The sequence below is a fragment of the Cervus canadensis genome, chromosome 19 (assembly GCF_019320065.1).
Source record: "Cervus canadensis isolate Bull #8, Minnesota chromosome 19, ASM1932006v1, whole genome shotgun sequence".
NCBI classification, from domain to species: domain Eukaryota; kingdom Metazoa; phylum Chordata; class Mammalia; order Artiodactyla; family Cervidae; genus Cervus; species Cervus canadensis.
Genome location: NC_057404.1, coordinates 19,036,927 through 19,050,863, shown reverse-complemented (window position 1 = coordinate 19,050,863; position 13,937 = coordinate 19,036,927). Strand labels below are relative to the sequence as shown.

At 37.0% G+C, this 13,937-nt stretch overlaps 1 protein-coding gene across 3 annotated transcripts in view; it reads left to right on the top strand.

Moving 5' to 3' along the window:
• Positions 1-13,937, top strand: part of TBC1D19 (TBC1 domain family member 19) — a 167,123-nt gene that overhangs the window by 42,315 nt on the left and 110,871 nt on the right. The window lies entirely within an intron of this gene.

Here is a 13,937-nt window from a genome sequence, read left to right as displayed (position 1 = left end):
ACAGATGATACCACTCTAATGCTATCATTCTAATGGTATCTTCACTTTCAGAAAGTGAAGAGGAACTAAAGAGCCTCTTGATAAAGGTGAAAAAGGAGAGTGAAAAACTTGACTTAAAACTCAACATTTAAAAAACTAATATCACAGTATCTGGTCCCATCACTTCATAGCAAATAGAAGCAGAAAAAGTGGAATAGTGACAGATTTTATTTCCTTGGGCCAAAATCACTGCAGATGGTGACTGTAGCCTTGAAATTAAAAGATGCTTTTTGGAAGAAAAGCTATGACAAACCTAGACAGTATATTAAAAAGGAGAGATATCACTTTGTTGACAATGGTCTGTATAGTCAAACTGGGGTTTTACCAGTAGTCATGTATAGATGTGAGAGTTGACTGTAAAGAAGGTTGAACACTGAGGAATTGATGCTTTTGAACTGTGGTGTCAGAGAGACTCTTGAGAGTCCCTTGGACAGCAAGATCAGACTAGTCAATCCTTAAGGAAATCAGTCCTGAATATTCATTGGAATGACTGCTGCTGAAGCTGAAGCACCAATACTTTAGCCACCTGATGCGAAGAACTGACTCATTGGAAAGGACCCAGATACTGGGAAAGACTGAGGGTATAACAGAGGATGAGATGGTTGAATGGCATCACTGACTCAATGGACATGAGTTTAAGCAAACTCTGGGAGATAGTGAAAGACAGGGAAGCCTGGCGTGCTGCAGTCCTTGGAGTTGCAAAGGAACTTAGCAACTGAACAACGAACAACAGCAACAACAGAAAAACGGTACAAATGAACTAATTTACAACAGAGAAATAGAGTTATAGACGTAGAAAACAATTTTATGGTAACCTGGGGCAGTGGGGGTAGGCAGGACAGGGAAGAGGGGTAACTAAGAGATTGGGATCAACATATACATGTATATGTAGAAACATATAAAATAGGTAACTAACAAGGACCTACTATATATAGCACAGGGATCTGCTGTCTGTGTTTTTAACATTACCACATTGTCTTGACTTTCATAGCTCTATAATAAGCTGAAGTTGTCAGTCCTGCAACTTTGTTATGTTTTAGCATTGGCAACTGTTTAAAGAACAGATTTATTTTTTAATAGATATAGGAGTATTCAGATTTTCTATTCCTTCTTTTGTCAGTTTTGATAAGTTGTGTTTTTCAAAGAATTTGTTTATTTAAATGTATATGCGTGCGTGCTTAGTCGCTCAGTGATGTCCGACTCTCTGCGACCCCATGGACTGCAGCCTGCCAGGCTCCTCTGTCCATGGGATCCTCCAGGCAAGAATACTGGAGTGGGTTGGCATGCCCTCCTGCAGGGGATCTTCCAGACCCAGAGAGCGAACCCAGGTCTCCTGCATTGGGCGGAATCTCTACTGTCTAAGCCACCAGAGAAGCCCATTTAGATGTATACCTGTGGCCGATTCATGTTGGTGTATGACAAAAACCATCGCAATATTGTAAAGTAGTTATCCTGAAATTAAATAAATAAAAATTTTAAAAATAAATGATAGAAATAATTGATGTCTAGTTGTCTAAAACAAACTTTTATTTCTTTTTAATGTCTGAAAAATCTGTCAGTTTCCTATAATGAAAATTTGTGTGCATATGTGTTTTTGAACAGTTTGCTAGGTGTTTCTCAGTTTTATTAATCTCATCAAAGAACCAATTTTGGCTTTACAGTTTTTCTCTTAATTTTGGATCATATCTTTATTATTAATTTTCTCCTACTTTCTATGAGATTGATTTGCTATAGTTTTATAGTTTCTTGAGGTAGAAACTTAGAACATAAGTCTCAAGACTTTTTTTCCTTTCTAAAATATCCATTTAAAGCTATAATTTCCCCCTAAGCACTACTTTAACTGTATTATAGTTTTAATGAGTCATATTTTTAAATATTCTTTTGTATAAAACATTCTCTAATATTTTGTCACTTTAAAGATTTCATCCAAGGGTTATCCTCAAATATATTACCTAATTTCCAAGCGATTGAAATTTTCTTTTTTTTTTTTTTGTATTTTTTATTGGGATTTTTTTTGGGTATTTTTTGAAGTTTAGTTGATGTACAATATTTATATAAGTTTTAGGTGTACAATATTGTGATTCACAGTTTTTAAAGGCCATACTTTCAGGTGACTCAGTGGTAAAGCATCCCCCTGCCAATTGCGGGAGACACAGAAGATGCAGGTTCGATCCCTGGGTCAAGAAAACCCCTTGAAGAAGGGAATGGCAACCCACTCCAGTAGTCTTGCCTGAAAAATCCCACGGACAGAGGAGCCTGGTGGGCTACAGTCCATGGGGTCACAAAGAGTCAGACATGACCGAGCGACTGAGCACACATATACTCCACTTATAGTTATTATGAAACATTGACTATGTTCACTGTTTGTACAATATATCATTGTAGCCTTTAGTTACAAACTATACCTAATAGTTTGTACCTCTTAATCCCATACTCCTCTATTGTCCTTCTCTTTTTCCCTGTTCCCACTGCTAACCACCTGTTTGTTCTCTGTATCAGTAAGTCTCTTTCTTTTTTGTTTATTCACTAGTTTTAAATTTTTTTTTAGATTTCACGTAGAAGTGAAATCACGTAGCATTTTGTCTTTCTCTGAGTTATTTCACTTAGCATAATGCATCCATGATCCTGTAAATGGCAGCATTGATTCTTCCAAAACAAGAACATGGTATATCTTTCCGTTTGTGTCGTCTGATGAAGTGTCATTGATGGAGTTTCCTTCATCAGTGTCTAACAGTTTTCTGGGTATAGGATTTTTGTTTTCTTAGGTAGGTTAATTCCGAGGTATTTTATTGGTTTTGATGAGATGGTAAATGGGATTTTTTCCTTAATTTCTTTTCTTATTGTTGATTATTAATGTATAGAAATGCAATATATTTCTGTATATTAGTTTTGTATTCTTCAACTTCATTGTTGAAGGAGCTCTTCTATAATAGTTTTCTGGTGGCATCTTTGGCATTTTCCATGTATAATACCATGTCATTGTTATTGATTTCCAGCTTAATATCAGTGTTGTCAGAGAACATTCTCTGACTGGTTAAATCTTTTAAAAGTTGTTGAGGCTTGCTTTGCAATCTAGTGTATAGTCAGTTTTGCTGTGTATCCCATGTGCACTTGTAAAGAATGAAAGAATGTGTATACTGTCGTTGGGTCAGGTTATCTGTATATATGTCACTGAAATCCAGGTGTCAATTATACTGTTCAGCTTTTCTATAATCTTACTGAATTTTTTTCTGTTTGTTACCAACTATTCAAAGAAATATGTTTAAATCTCCTATCATGACTGTATATTTATCTATTTCTTTTATTTCTCTCAATTTTAAAGTTTTAAGGCTATTTCATTGGTTGTACATAGATCTATATTGTGATAACTTCCTGATGGAGTAATCCCTTAATCGTTATGAAATGTCCTTTATTTCTAGTAAGGTTCTTGCCTTAAAGTCTGTTTTGTCTGATGTTAGTATAGACACAGCAGCTTTTTTTTGATTAGTGATTGCATGGTATGACTTTTTTCATACTTTTACTTTCACCCTTTCTGCATCAAAATCATCCTATAGTTATCTTTTAAATCCAGGCTGACAAATCTTTTAATTTTATTAGTTAGTATATTTACATTTAATGATTTTACTGATGTATTTGGTTTTACATTCTTGGTCTTAATATTTGGTTTTCTAATTTTGCTTCATATTCTGCTTTCTCTCTTTTTTTATATTCTTCTGGGCTATCAAATATCATTCAAATATTTTTATTGTTTTTTGTTTTTCCTCTCCATTAATGTGGTAGATACACATTGTTTTACTGTTCTTTATATAGCTGCCCTAGAGGTTACACACAATATTTATTCTTGATTAATTGTACTCTTGAATAAACTTTTTTTTTTTTTTTACTATTTCCCTGTAATGTAATGCTAGAACTTAGAAACTTTAGTTATTACACCTCTTTCCTTTTGTGTTATTTTTGTTGTGCATTTTATTTTAAATTCCATAGGACATTGCTATCACTATTTTGTAACAAAAGTATTAAATCTATATTTACTTATCTTAACCAATTTTTATTCTTGTTTCTCATAATTCCCTTCTATATATCTTTATTTACCCTGGGATTATTTTTCTTCTACTATAAAAACTCTTCTTAGTCTATCTTTTAGTTCAGATTTTCTGGTGACAGTCTCCTCGGTTTTATTTGTTTGATGATGTCTTTAGTGAAAGTGAAAGTTTCTCAGTTGTGTCAGACTCTGTGAACCCATGGACTGTAGCCTGCAAGGTTCCTTTGTCCATAGAATTATCCAGCACAAGAATACTGGAGTGGGTAGCCTTTCCCTTCTCCAGAGGATCTTCCCAACCCAGGGATCGAACCCAGGTCTCCCACATTGCAGGTGGATTCTTTACCATCTGAGCCACCAGGGAAGCTCAAGAATACTGGAGTGGGTAGCTTATCTTTTCTCCAGGGGATCTTCCCAACCCTGGAATTGAACCGGGGTCTCCTGCACTGGCAGGCGGGTTCTTTACCACTAGTAGTACCTGGGAAGCCCTTATACCAGCTGAGCTATGAGGGAAGCGCCGATAATGTCTTTATTTCATCTTCATTTTTGAAGGATTTTTTAAATTTGTGTTTAAATTTCAAAGTTGTCATTAATTTGTTTCTCAGCATGTTGAGTCATTTCTTTTCCTTCTGGCCTGTTTGTTTTCTGTTGTGAAGTCAGCCAACAGTCTTTTTATTATCCACTGAATATATGTTCCCCACCCTCACCCTGGCTATTTAACATTTTCATATTATCTTTTTCACTTTAATCTTTGTTAAAAATAACCTTGGTGTGCTGTTATTGTTGTTGTTTGCATTATATTATTATTGTTAAATTTACTCTGGTTTGAATTTATGGAGCTTCTTAAATCTCGTGTTAGTATCTTTCTCAAGTTTTGGAAAATTCTTGATCATTTACAGAATATTTGTTCTGCCACATTTTTCTCCTCCTTTCTTTCTGAGATTCCAATTTGTACATAATAGATTTTTCACTAAGTCCTGCTTATCTCTAGTACTCTTTTCCTTTATTTTACATTTTTTCCCTCTCTGCTTTAGATTGGACGTTTTCTTTTGACCTCCTTTCAATTTATGAATTCTGTTTTGTGCTATTTTTATATCTCTTGGTAAATCTATCTAATGAGTTCTTACTTACATTTAGTGTTATTTTTCAGTTCTAAAATCTCCAAATGGTTCTCTTTTATTGATTCCAATTCTTAGGTAAAATTACCTGATTTTCATCTACTTTGTCCAGTTCTTTCTCTTTAAAAAAAATATAACTCATAATTGTTCTAAAGTCTTTGTCATTTAACACCAATATCTGGATCACATGTGGATCTGTCTATGGAGTTATTTTTCCTTATCTTTTGTTTATCTAATTTTGTCTGTTGGCATGCCTAGTAATTTTTATTTTATGCCAGACATTGTGTCTAAAAAATTGTAATGCCTCCTGATGATACCTTCCTTTTTTTAAGGAAGCCCCTCTGCTGGGCTTCCCCAGCGGCACAGTGATAAAGAATCTGCCTGCCAATGCAGGAGATGCAAGAGACGCGGGTTCAATCCCTGGGTCGGGAAGATCCCCTGGAGGAGGAAACGACAGCCCACTCCAGTATCCTTGCCTGGGAAATCCCATGGTCAGAGGAGCCTGGTGGGCTACAGTCATGGGGTCACAAAGAGTCAGACAGGACTGGGGGACTGATCACCACAACACTACCGCCTGCTGGACCGGTAATCTTGTGACTGATTCCTTTTCTCCAGTTAGGGAGTGTGGTAGGTTGAGATTGAGATTGAGATTGAGTTTTACTTTCAGGCTCAATTTTCTTTCCTCTGTTTCTTCCCTGGCTCTCACAAGTTTTCAGCTATGAATTTGATATATTCTAAGGGTGCTTTTCTCCTTGGGTCCAAGACTCTAACCTTTTTCTTGTCAGACTGCTAAAGAGCTTTTTCACAAGTTTCGTGCTTAGGTTTGTAGCCTTCTACCCCACGCAGTTTTAATATTCAAAAATTTCTTGAGAAAACTGACCATGTGCTTGAGATCTCCCAAGTCTGTGCCAAAGCTATGCTTATTTCTCTGTCCTCCCTTGGTAGCCCACCACCAGGGTTGGTACTGGGTTTGTCCTGATCGTCAGCCTTCAGTTCATGCTCAGAATAATGATCTGAAAGTGTGGCTGCAGCAGCTAGTTTGTCTCTCAAGATCTTCCCCTTTCTGTTACTCTAGTTCTTGTTCTCTTAACAACCCTCTTCTGTCTATGTATAGTTGGATTTCTGTTTGTTTGGCTCTTCTAGTTGCTGTACGTAGGGATGCTGATCAGCCACCAGCTCCTCCATACAACTTGGAAATACAAGGCCAATTTTGTGAGGCTTGAACAAGATAATATGCCTGGAACATAGTAAGTGCTCAGAAAGTAGAAGTCTGAGTTAAAGTCCAAATGAAATATCACTCCTTTGTTGAAAATCCCTCAGTACTTCTCACTGCCCTTAGGAAGATGAGCAAAGTCCTTGATTAGGCCTGCTTGATTAGTCTCTGCTCTTCAGCCATGACTGTCTAAGTTTTATAGAATTTCCATAACCTTCTAGTTTAGTTTAGGTACTCCTTTCTTTTGGGGATCCATAATACCTGGAACTTTATTTCTTGTAGTATTTAAACGTCATCCTTCCCCACTAAACTCTGCTTCATAAAGACAGGGAAAGACTCTGTGTCTCTTGTTCTACTGTCATATATCTAGCATGATGACTAGTAGGAGAAAGGTGCTCAACTTGTCTTTATTAAGTGAAACAAATCCTAGTTCTTCTTTTTAGTGTCCATTCTGACAATATAAAGTACCTTCAGTTCAGTTCATTTCAGTCGCTCAGTCGTGTCTGACTGCTTGCGACCCCATGAACCGCAGCACGCCAGGCCTCCCTGTCCATCCCCAACTCCCAGAGTCCACCCAAACCCATGTCCATTGATTCAGTGATGCCATCCAACCATCTCATCCTCTGTCATCCCCTTCTCCTCCTGCCCTGAATCTTTCCCAGCATCAGGGTCTTTTCAAATGAGTCAGCTCTTCACATCAGGTGGCCAAAGTATTGGAGTTGCAGCTTCAACATCAGTCCTTCCAATGAACACTCAGGACTGATCTCCTTTAGGATGGACTGATTGGATCTCCTTGCAGTCCAAGGGACTCTCAAGAGTCTTCCCCAACCCCACAGTTCAAAAGCATCAATTCTTCGGTGCTCAGCTTTCTTTACAGTCCAACTCTCACAACCATACATGACCACTGGAAAAACCAAAGCTTTGACTAGATGGGCCTTTGTTGACAAAGTAATGTCTCTGCTTTTTAATATGCTGTCTGGGTTGGCCATAACTTTCCTTCCAAGGAGTAAGCATCTTTTAATTTCATGGCTGAAGTCCCCATCTGCAGTGATTTTGGAGCCCAGAAAAATTAAGTCAGCCACTGTTTCCCCACCTATTTGCCATGAAGTGATGGGACCAGATGCCATGATCTTAGTTTTCTGAATGTTGAGCTTTAAGCCAGCTTTTTCACTCTCCTCTTTCACTTTCATCAAGAGGCTCTTTAGTTCTTCACTTTCTGCCATAAGGGTGGTGTCATCTGCATATCTGAGTACCTGCTATGTACCAAATACTTTACTTGGTGGTAAAAGATTATGAAAAGCATCCTAAAAAAATAAAAAATTTAAAAAAAAGAAAAAAAAAAGAAAAGCATCCTTAATTAAGGAATTCAAAGTCTGCTGTGGCATTCTGCTTTTCTTTAAAAAGGTTTTTTCTTTAAGTATTTCTTTTTGTTGTAATTTGGAATCTAGTAAGTTGATAGTTGTTTCTCAATTTTGTAAAAAATCCTGAAGCTTCAGAATATAAGCAGTAATGACAAAATTTTTTCCAAAGCTTTTTCTATTTCAGAATTGCAAATAAAGAGATTAATGATGTATAAATTATAACTTCATTTGGAGGTTACTGCCTTGGAGGAATATTTTTGTTCCTTTCTATTTTGAACTCCGCTTCTATTAATTCACTGTTATTATTTATTTTGATTATTGAACAAGTATCTATTGAGTATTTACTATGTGTAAGGCACAGTTCTAGGCCCAGGGAATAAACCAATGAATAAGATAAAGTTTTCCTCTCATGGGGAGATGATAGTATTAGGTTGGTGCAAAAGTAACTACTGTTTTGCATTGTTGAACTTTGCCATTTGATACTGGAATATTTCTTAAATAAATGTGGTTATGTTATACATCATTTTTTAATATGCATTTCTCAATTTATTTTTTCTTTGCTAATGTCTTATTACTTGCTACTTATTTTATATTTATTTTAAACTATAGAAATTATGTTAGACAAAAAGCAAATTTGAGCAATTTTTAAATTCCAGTTTAAAACGGGTCGTAAAGCAGCAGAGACAACTCACAACATCAACAATGCATTTGGCCCAGGAACTGCTAACGAATGTACAGTGATGGTTCAAGAAGTTTTGCAAAGCCTTGAAGATGATGAAGGTAGTGGCCAGCCATCAGAATTTGTGTGTGTGTTAGTTGCTCAGTCATGTCCAGCTCTTTGTGACCCCATGGACTGTAGCCCACCAGGCTCCTCTGTCCATGGGATTTTCCAGGCAAGAATAATGGAGTAGGTTGCCATTTCCTTCTTCAGGGATCTTCCTGACCCAGGGATCGTGCCTGGGTCTCCTGCATTATAGGCAGATTCTTTACTGTCTGAGCCACCGGGAAAGCCCAGAAGTTGAGACTGACCAATTGAGAGCAGTCATTGAAGTCGATCCTCTTACAGCTACATGAGAAGTGGCCTAAGAACTCAGCGTCGACCATTCTCTGGTTGTTTGGCATTTGAAACAAATTGGAAAGGCGAAAAAGCTCAGTAAGTGGAATAAGTGGGTGCTTCATGAGCTGACTGAAAAAAAATGTTGTTTTGAAGTGTTGTCTTCTCTTAGTCTATGCAACAACAAAGAACTGTTTTTATATCAGATTGTGACGTGCAACCAAAAGTGGATTTTATACAACAGTTGGAGATGACCAGCTCAATGGTTGGACAGAGAAGCTCCAAACCACTTCCCAAAGCCAAACTTGCACCAAAAAATGGTCATGGTCTCTGTTTGGTGGTCTGCTGCTGATCTGATCCACTACATCTTTCTGAATCCTGATGAAACCATTACATCTGAGAAGTATGCTCAGCAAATCAATGAGATGCATGGAAAACTGCAATGCATGCAATAGGTACCGGTCAACAGAAAAGGGTCCAATTCTTCTCCATGACTATGCCCGACTGCACATGACACAACCAACACTTCAGAAGTTGAACAAATTGAACTATGAAGTTATACCTCATCTACCATATTCACCTGACCTCTCGCCAGTGGATTACCATTTCTTCAAGCATCTCGATGACTTTTTGTAGGGAAAATCCTTCCACAACCAGCAGGAGGCAGAAAATGCTTTCCAAGAGTTCACTGAATCCTGAAACATGGATTTTTTGGGCTACAGAAGTAAACTTATTTCTCATTGGCAAAAATGTGTTGAATTGTAATGGTTCCTATTTTGATTAATAAAGATGTGTTTGAGCCTAGTTATAATGATTTAAAATTCATGGTCCAAAACTACAATTACTTTTGTACCAACCTGCACGTAAATACAGGTCCACAATCCCTTATTCAAAATCTAGGGGCAGGGTATGTTTTGGAATTCACATTTTTCAAATTTTAGAAAGTAATTCCTGCATATTCTGTATGTTATTTAAATCCTTACTATTTATTGTTTTATTGCACCTTGTAATTACACATTAATATTTATGCAGCAAAACGTATGAATTTTCACTAGATTTTTCTACCAAATGAGTTTTAGTAAGGACAGATTTTGCCATCAATTCAGTTTAAAAAAAACAACAGCTTTAATTTTCCAAGCTTTATAGGTTGTAGGATTTCAAATAAAGGATTATGTATGTATACATATAACATCAGGGAATTAATTGCCTTGAGGTAATAAAGAGGAAACAAAACTGATAAAGGAGTGTAAGGCGATGGTTACACAGGAAACTCAAAAACATGTATTTGCCTGATTCTTAAGATAAAATAGGAAATCTATGATATTATAGATTCCTACTTTAAAAGAATATAATTATAGATCCTTTTAAAGTAATGTAATGTAGTCTTGGACTTGAAAATATATGTGGTAACTTTGCCTTAGTTTATGTCCAATACCTCAGACATTTGCTAGAAATATCAGCTAACTCTTAAAAGACAGCTTTACAATCAGCTTTGATAATGTACGTTTAAACAACTGGCTGTTTGTAACAGGCCTTTAAAAATTTAGTCAAGAGGGCATTTTCCTGCCACAAGCATATTCTTTACTGCCTTCATTTTGTCTGTGTATATTTAGAAAGTGCTAAAGCAGTGTTGGCCCAACTTAATTAGAAAAATTAAAATCACACAGAATATTTCAAAGCCAAATATAAATGATTTTCAGATTTCCCCCTTGTCATTAGTGCTTTTCTTGTAGTATTTTAATGTATCCTTTCATATACTAAAGTTACTTGTTTAAAAATCTTTGTGTAATAACATGGAACTTTGTGTTTCTAGAAAAAGCATATGGCTTTTGATTTCTGTGTTTTCTTAAATTATGAAATCAACCTACATCTTAAAATTGAATTTGCTCATTCATCCTCTAGTTGGTAGAGTAATAGCCTGATTCCAAATTTGATGTCTAGCACCAGGTCATCATTGTTATTTTGTATCATGTGTTATTTGTGTTTGAGATGGATGTTGTGTAAAACCTCAAATGCTATTTCCATTCCATTAAGTGCTTAATAAGTCTTGTTGCTCAGATTGTTATTATAAATAATAGAGTTGTAAGAGTTGTAAAGGAAGGAACCTGAAAGGAGATAGGCTTTGGAGAGAGAAGGAATAATATAACTGATAGGATGTTGTCATGAGCCTAGAACCTCAGAGCAGCGTTTTGTTGTTGTTGTTGTTTTTAAAATTTGACCACACTGCATGGCATGTGGGATCTTAGTTCTCTGACCAGGGATCAAAGTCACACCCCTGCATTGGAAGCACAGAGTCTTAACCACTGGACCACCAGGGAAAGTCCCCTAGGACCCCAGAGCATCTTTTTTAAAATTTTTATTTACTTTAATTGGAGGGTAATTGTTTTACAAGGTTGTATTGGTTTGTGCCATGCATCAGCATGAATCAGCCGTAGGTCGCCTCTCTGCCGGACCTCCCTCGCACCCATCCCACTGCTCTAGGTTGTCGCAGAGGTTGTGTGGAGCGCCCTGCATCACACAGCACATTCCCACCGGCTGGCTGGTTTACATACGGTGACGTGTGTTTCTGTGCTACTCTTTTCTGTGGGGGTGCTGGGCCCTTAGAAAAACTACATTAAGTCCAAAGCAATTATGTTAGTGATGAAAATGTTTGCATTTGATATGGGGAGGGGGTTATATATATATTATTTTTAAAATCATACTTCTCTCTTAGCTTTTTTTTTTTTTTTTTACTTCACTAAATACATTTTGAGTTCTACAAGGGTGAGGGATGACTTTGCATTGGTTTTCCCTTTTATACTGAGCAACTAGCATGTAGGAAGTGTTCAGTTAATTATTGAAGGAAGAATGCAAGTGAATAGGTGTATATACTATATTGAAAGGAGACCCCTGGACTTGGAGAAGGCTTGGATGGCATTTAAGGGGGAAGATGGGGGTGAATTCCTGATGTAGGAATGGTGACAAGGCTAAGTAGCTCTTTGTTGTAGGGCACTTCTAGAGAGATAAGATTTTATAAATTGGGATTGAAGTGCCAGAATGAGTTTGTCTTTATTTCATAGGCAGTGAAAGGGTCTTTGAGGTATTTTGAGGGTGAAGACATTGAGATGGTTTTGGGGGACACTAGTCAGGCACTGGTGAGCAGGTTAGATAGAAATGGGAAGTGTTCTATTTTCATCCTCCACTTTATTCCTTCCTGTATTCTCCTGGAGCGTCCACCCTTCCACAGACTGATAGTGCAGCAGATCATTCCCATGCCTCTGTTCAGTTCATCCACTCAGCCTATACACCTTTTCTCCCCTTTTCTAGTTTCTAAAATTAGAATTAATTGTTCTGTGGATGATGCCTCTGTTGTAACATAGTGGAGTTAGCTTTTTTTTTTAATTGGCCATCTTTTTATGTTTTTTGTTTTAATGCATTTTTATTTGTAGCCATTTCCCCCCTCTCCTATTTGTGTTCTGTGTTTTTTGTTTTGTCTTTGGCTGTGCTACATGGCTTATGGGATATTAGTTCCCCAACAAGGAACTGAACCCAGGCCACAATAGTGAAAGTAGCGAGTCCTAACCACTGGACCATCAGGGAGTTCTGTTCCCATGGGGTTTTGTAGGTGTGAAAGAAAGTGAAAGTGAAAGTGAAGTTGCTCAGTCGTGTCCGACTCTTTGCGACCCCACGGACTGGCTATAGCCTATCAGGTTCCTCCGTCCATGGGATTTTCCAGGCAAGAATATTGGAGTACCATTTCCTTCTCCAGGAGATCTTACTGACCCAGGGATTGAACCCGGGTCTCCCACATTGTAGGCAGACACTTTACCGTCTGAGCCACCAGGGAAGTCTTCCCTGATAGCTCAGTAGGTAAAGAATCTGCCTGCAATGCGGGAGACCTGGGTTCGATCCTGGGTTGGGAAGGTCCCCTGGAGAAGGGAAGGACTGCCGACTCCGGTATTCTGGCCTAGAGAATTCCATGGATTGTATACTCCATGGGGTTGCAAAGAGTCAGACACAACTGAGCAACTTTCACTTTGTAGGTGTAGGGCCTAAGTAATCTTTAGTGCAATGTGTTCACTGAAAACACGTTTATGAAGTACTTCTATGTGATAAGCATTATGCTGGTTCAGAGATGAAAGACATATGCTTTAGAAGCCTAGTGCAGTGGTTCTCAAAGTATAGTCTGCGAACCCCTGGTGGGCCCTAAGACCCCTTCAGGTCAAAACTATTTTCTATAATACAAAGGCCTTTAAAAAAAATATTCACCGTGCTGACATTTGCACTGATGCTACAAAAGCAGTGGAGATGAGTTTAAATCGGGGAACTAGTACCAAACTATACTAGTAGTCACTGTATTTTTCACCAACACAGTTTTAAAAAATAATCTAAGTGTTTAAGTGTCCTTGATCAACAGTAAACAAGTATAAATTTTATTAAATTTCATTTCTTGAATGCTAATTTTTAAATATTCTGTTTGCTGAAATGGAAATTATGAGTAAGACACTACTGCTGTATATTGAAATAAGATGATTATCTAGAGGAAGACCACTCCAGTGATTAACTAAATTATAAACTGAATTGCTTTTTTTAAAAAAATGAAACATCTTTACTTGTAAGTGTAAACTGTTGACAAGCTGTTATTCAGACTTGAATATTTGGCAGATATTTTCTCTGAAATGAGCAAAGTGAGCCTATCACTTCAAGGAAAACCGTTATGTGTTGCCAATGATAAAATTCAGGCTTTAAATAAAAATTGGATTCTGGAAAACTTGTATTAATCAGTGTGAATTTGATGGCTTCCTAATACTTAAATACTTTTCTGATGATGTTGATGGTGATATTAACAAATGTTACTTTTTGATATTGTTTAATGAAATATGTCCACTGCATCACTTGTTAATATGTTTGAAATGATCGATACATAATGTTACAAAATCATGTATAAGTAGAAGATTGATTCAAAGTGCAAGGCAGATCGAAACATGTTTTTCCAATAAAGTATGAAAGTATGAGAAGTTCATTGATGTTCAAATTCCACATTTCAACTAATCTTTAGGAAACTACTAGCTGTCAAATTTAGTATACTATCAAAGGAGAATATCTGAAAAGTATATTAAAATATCATTTTCCA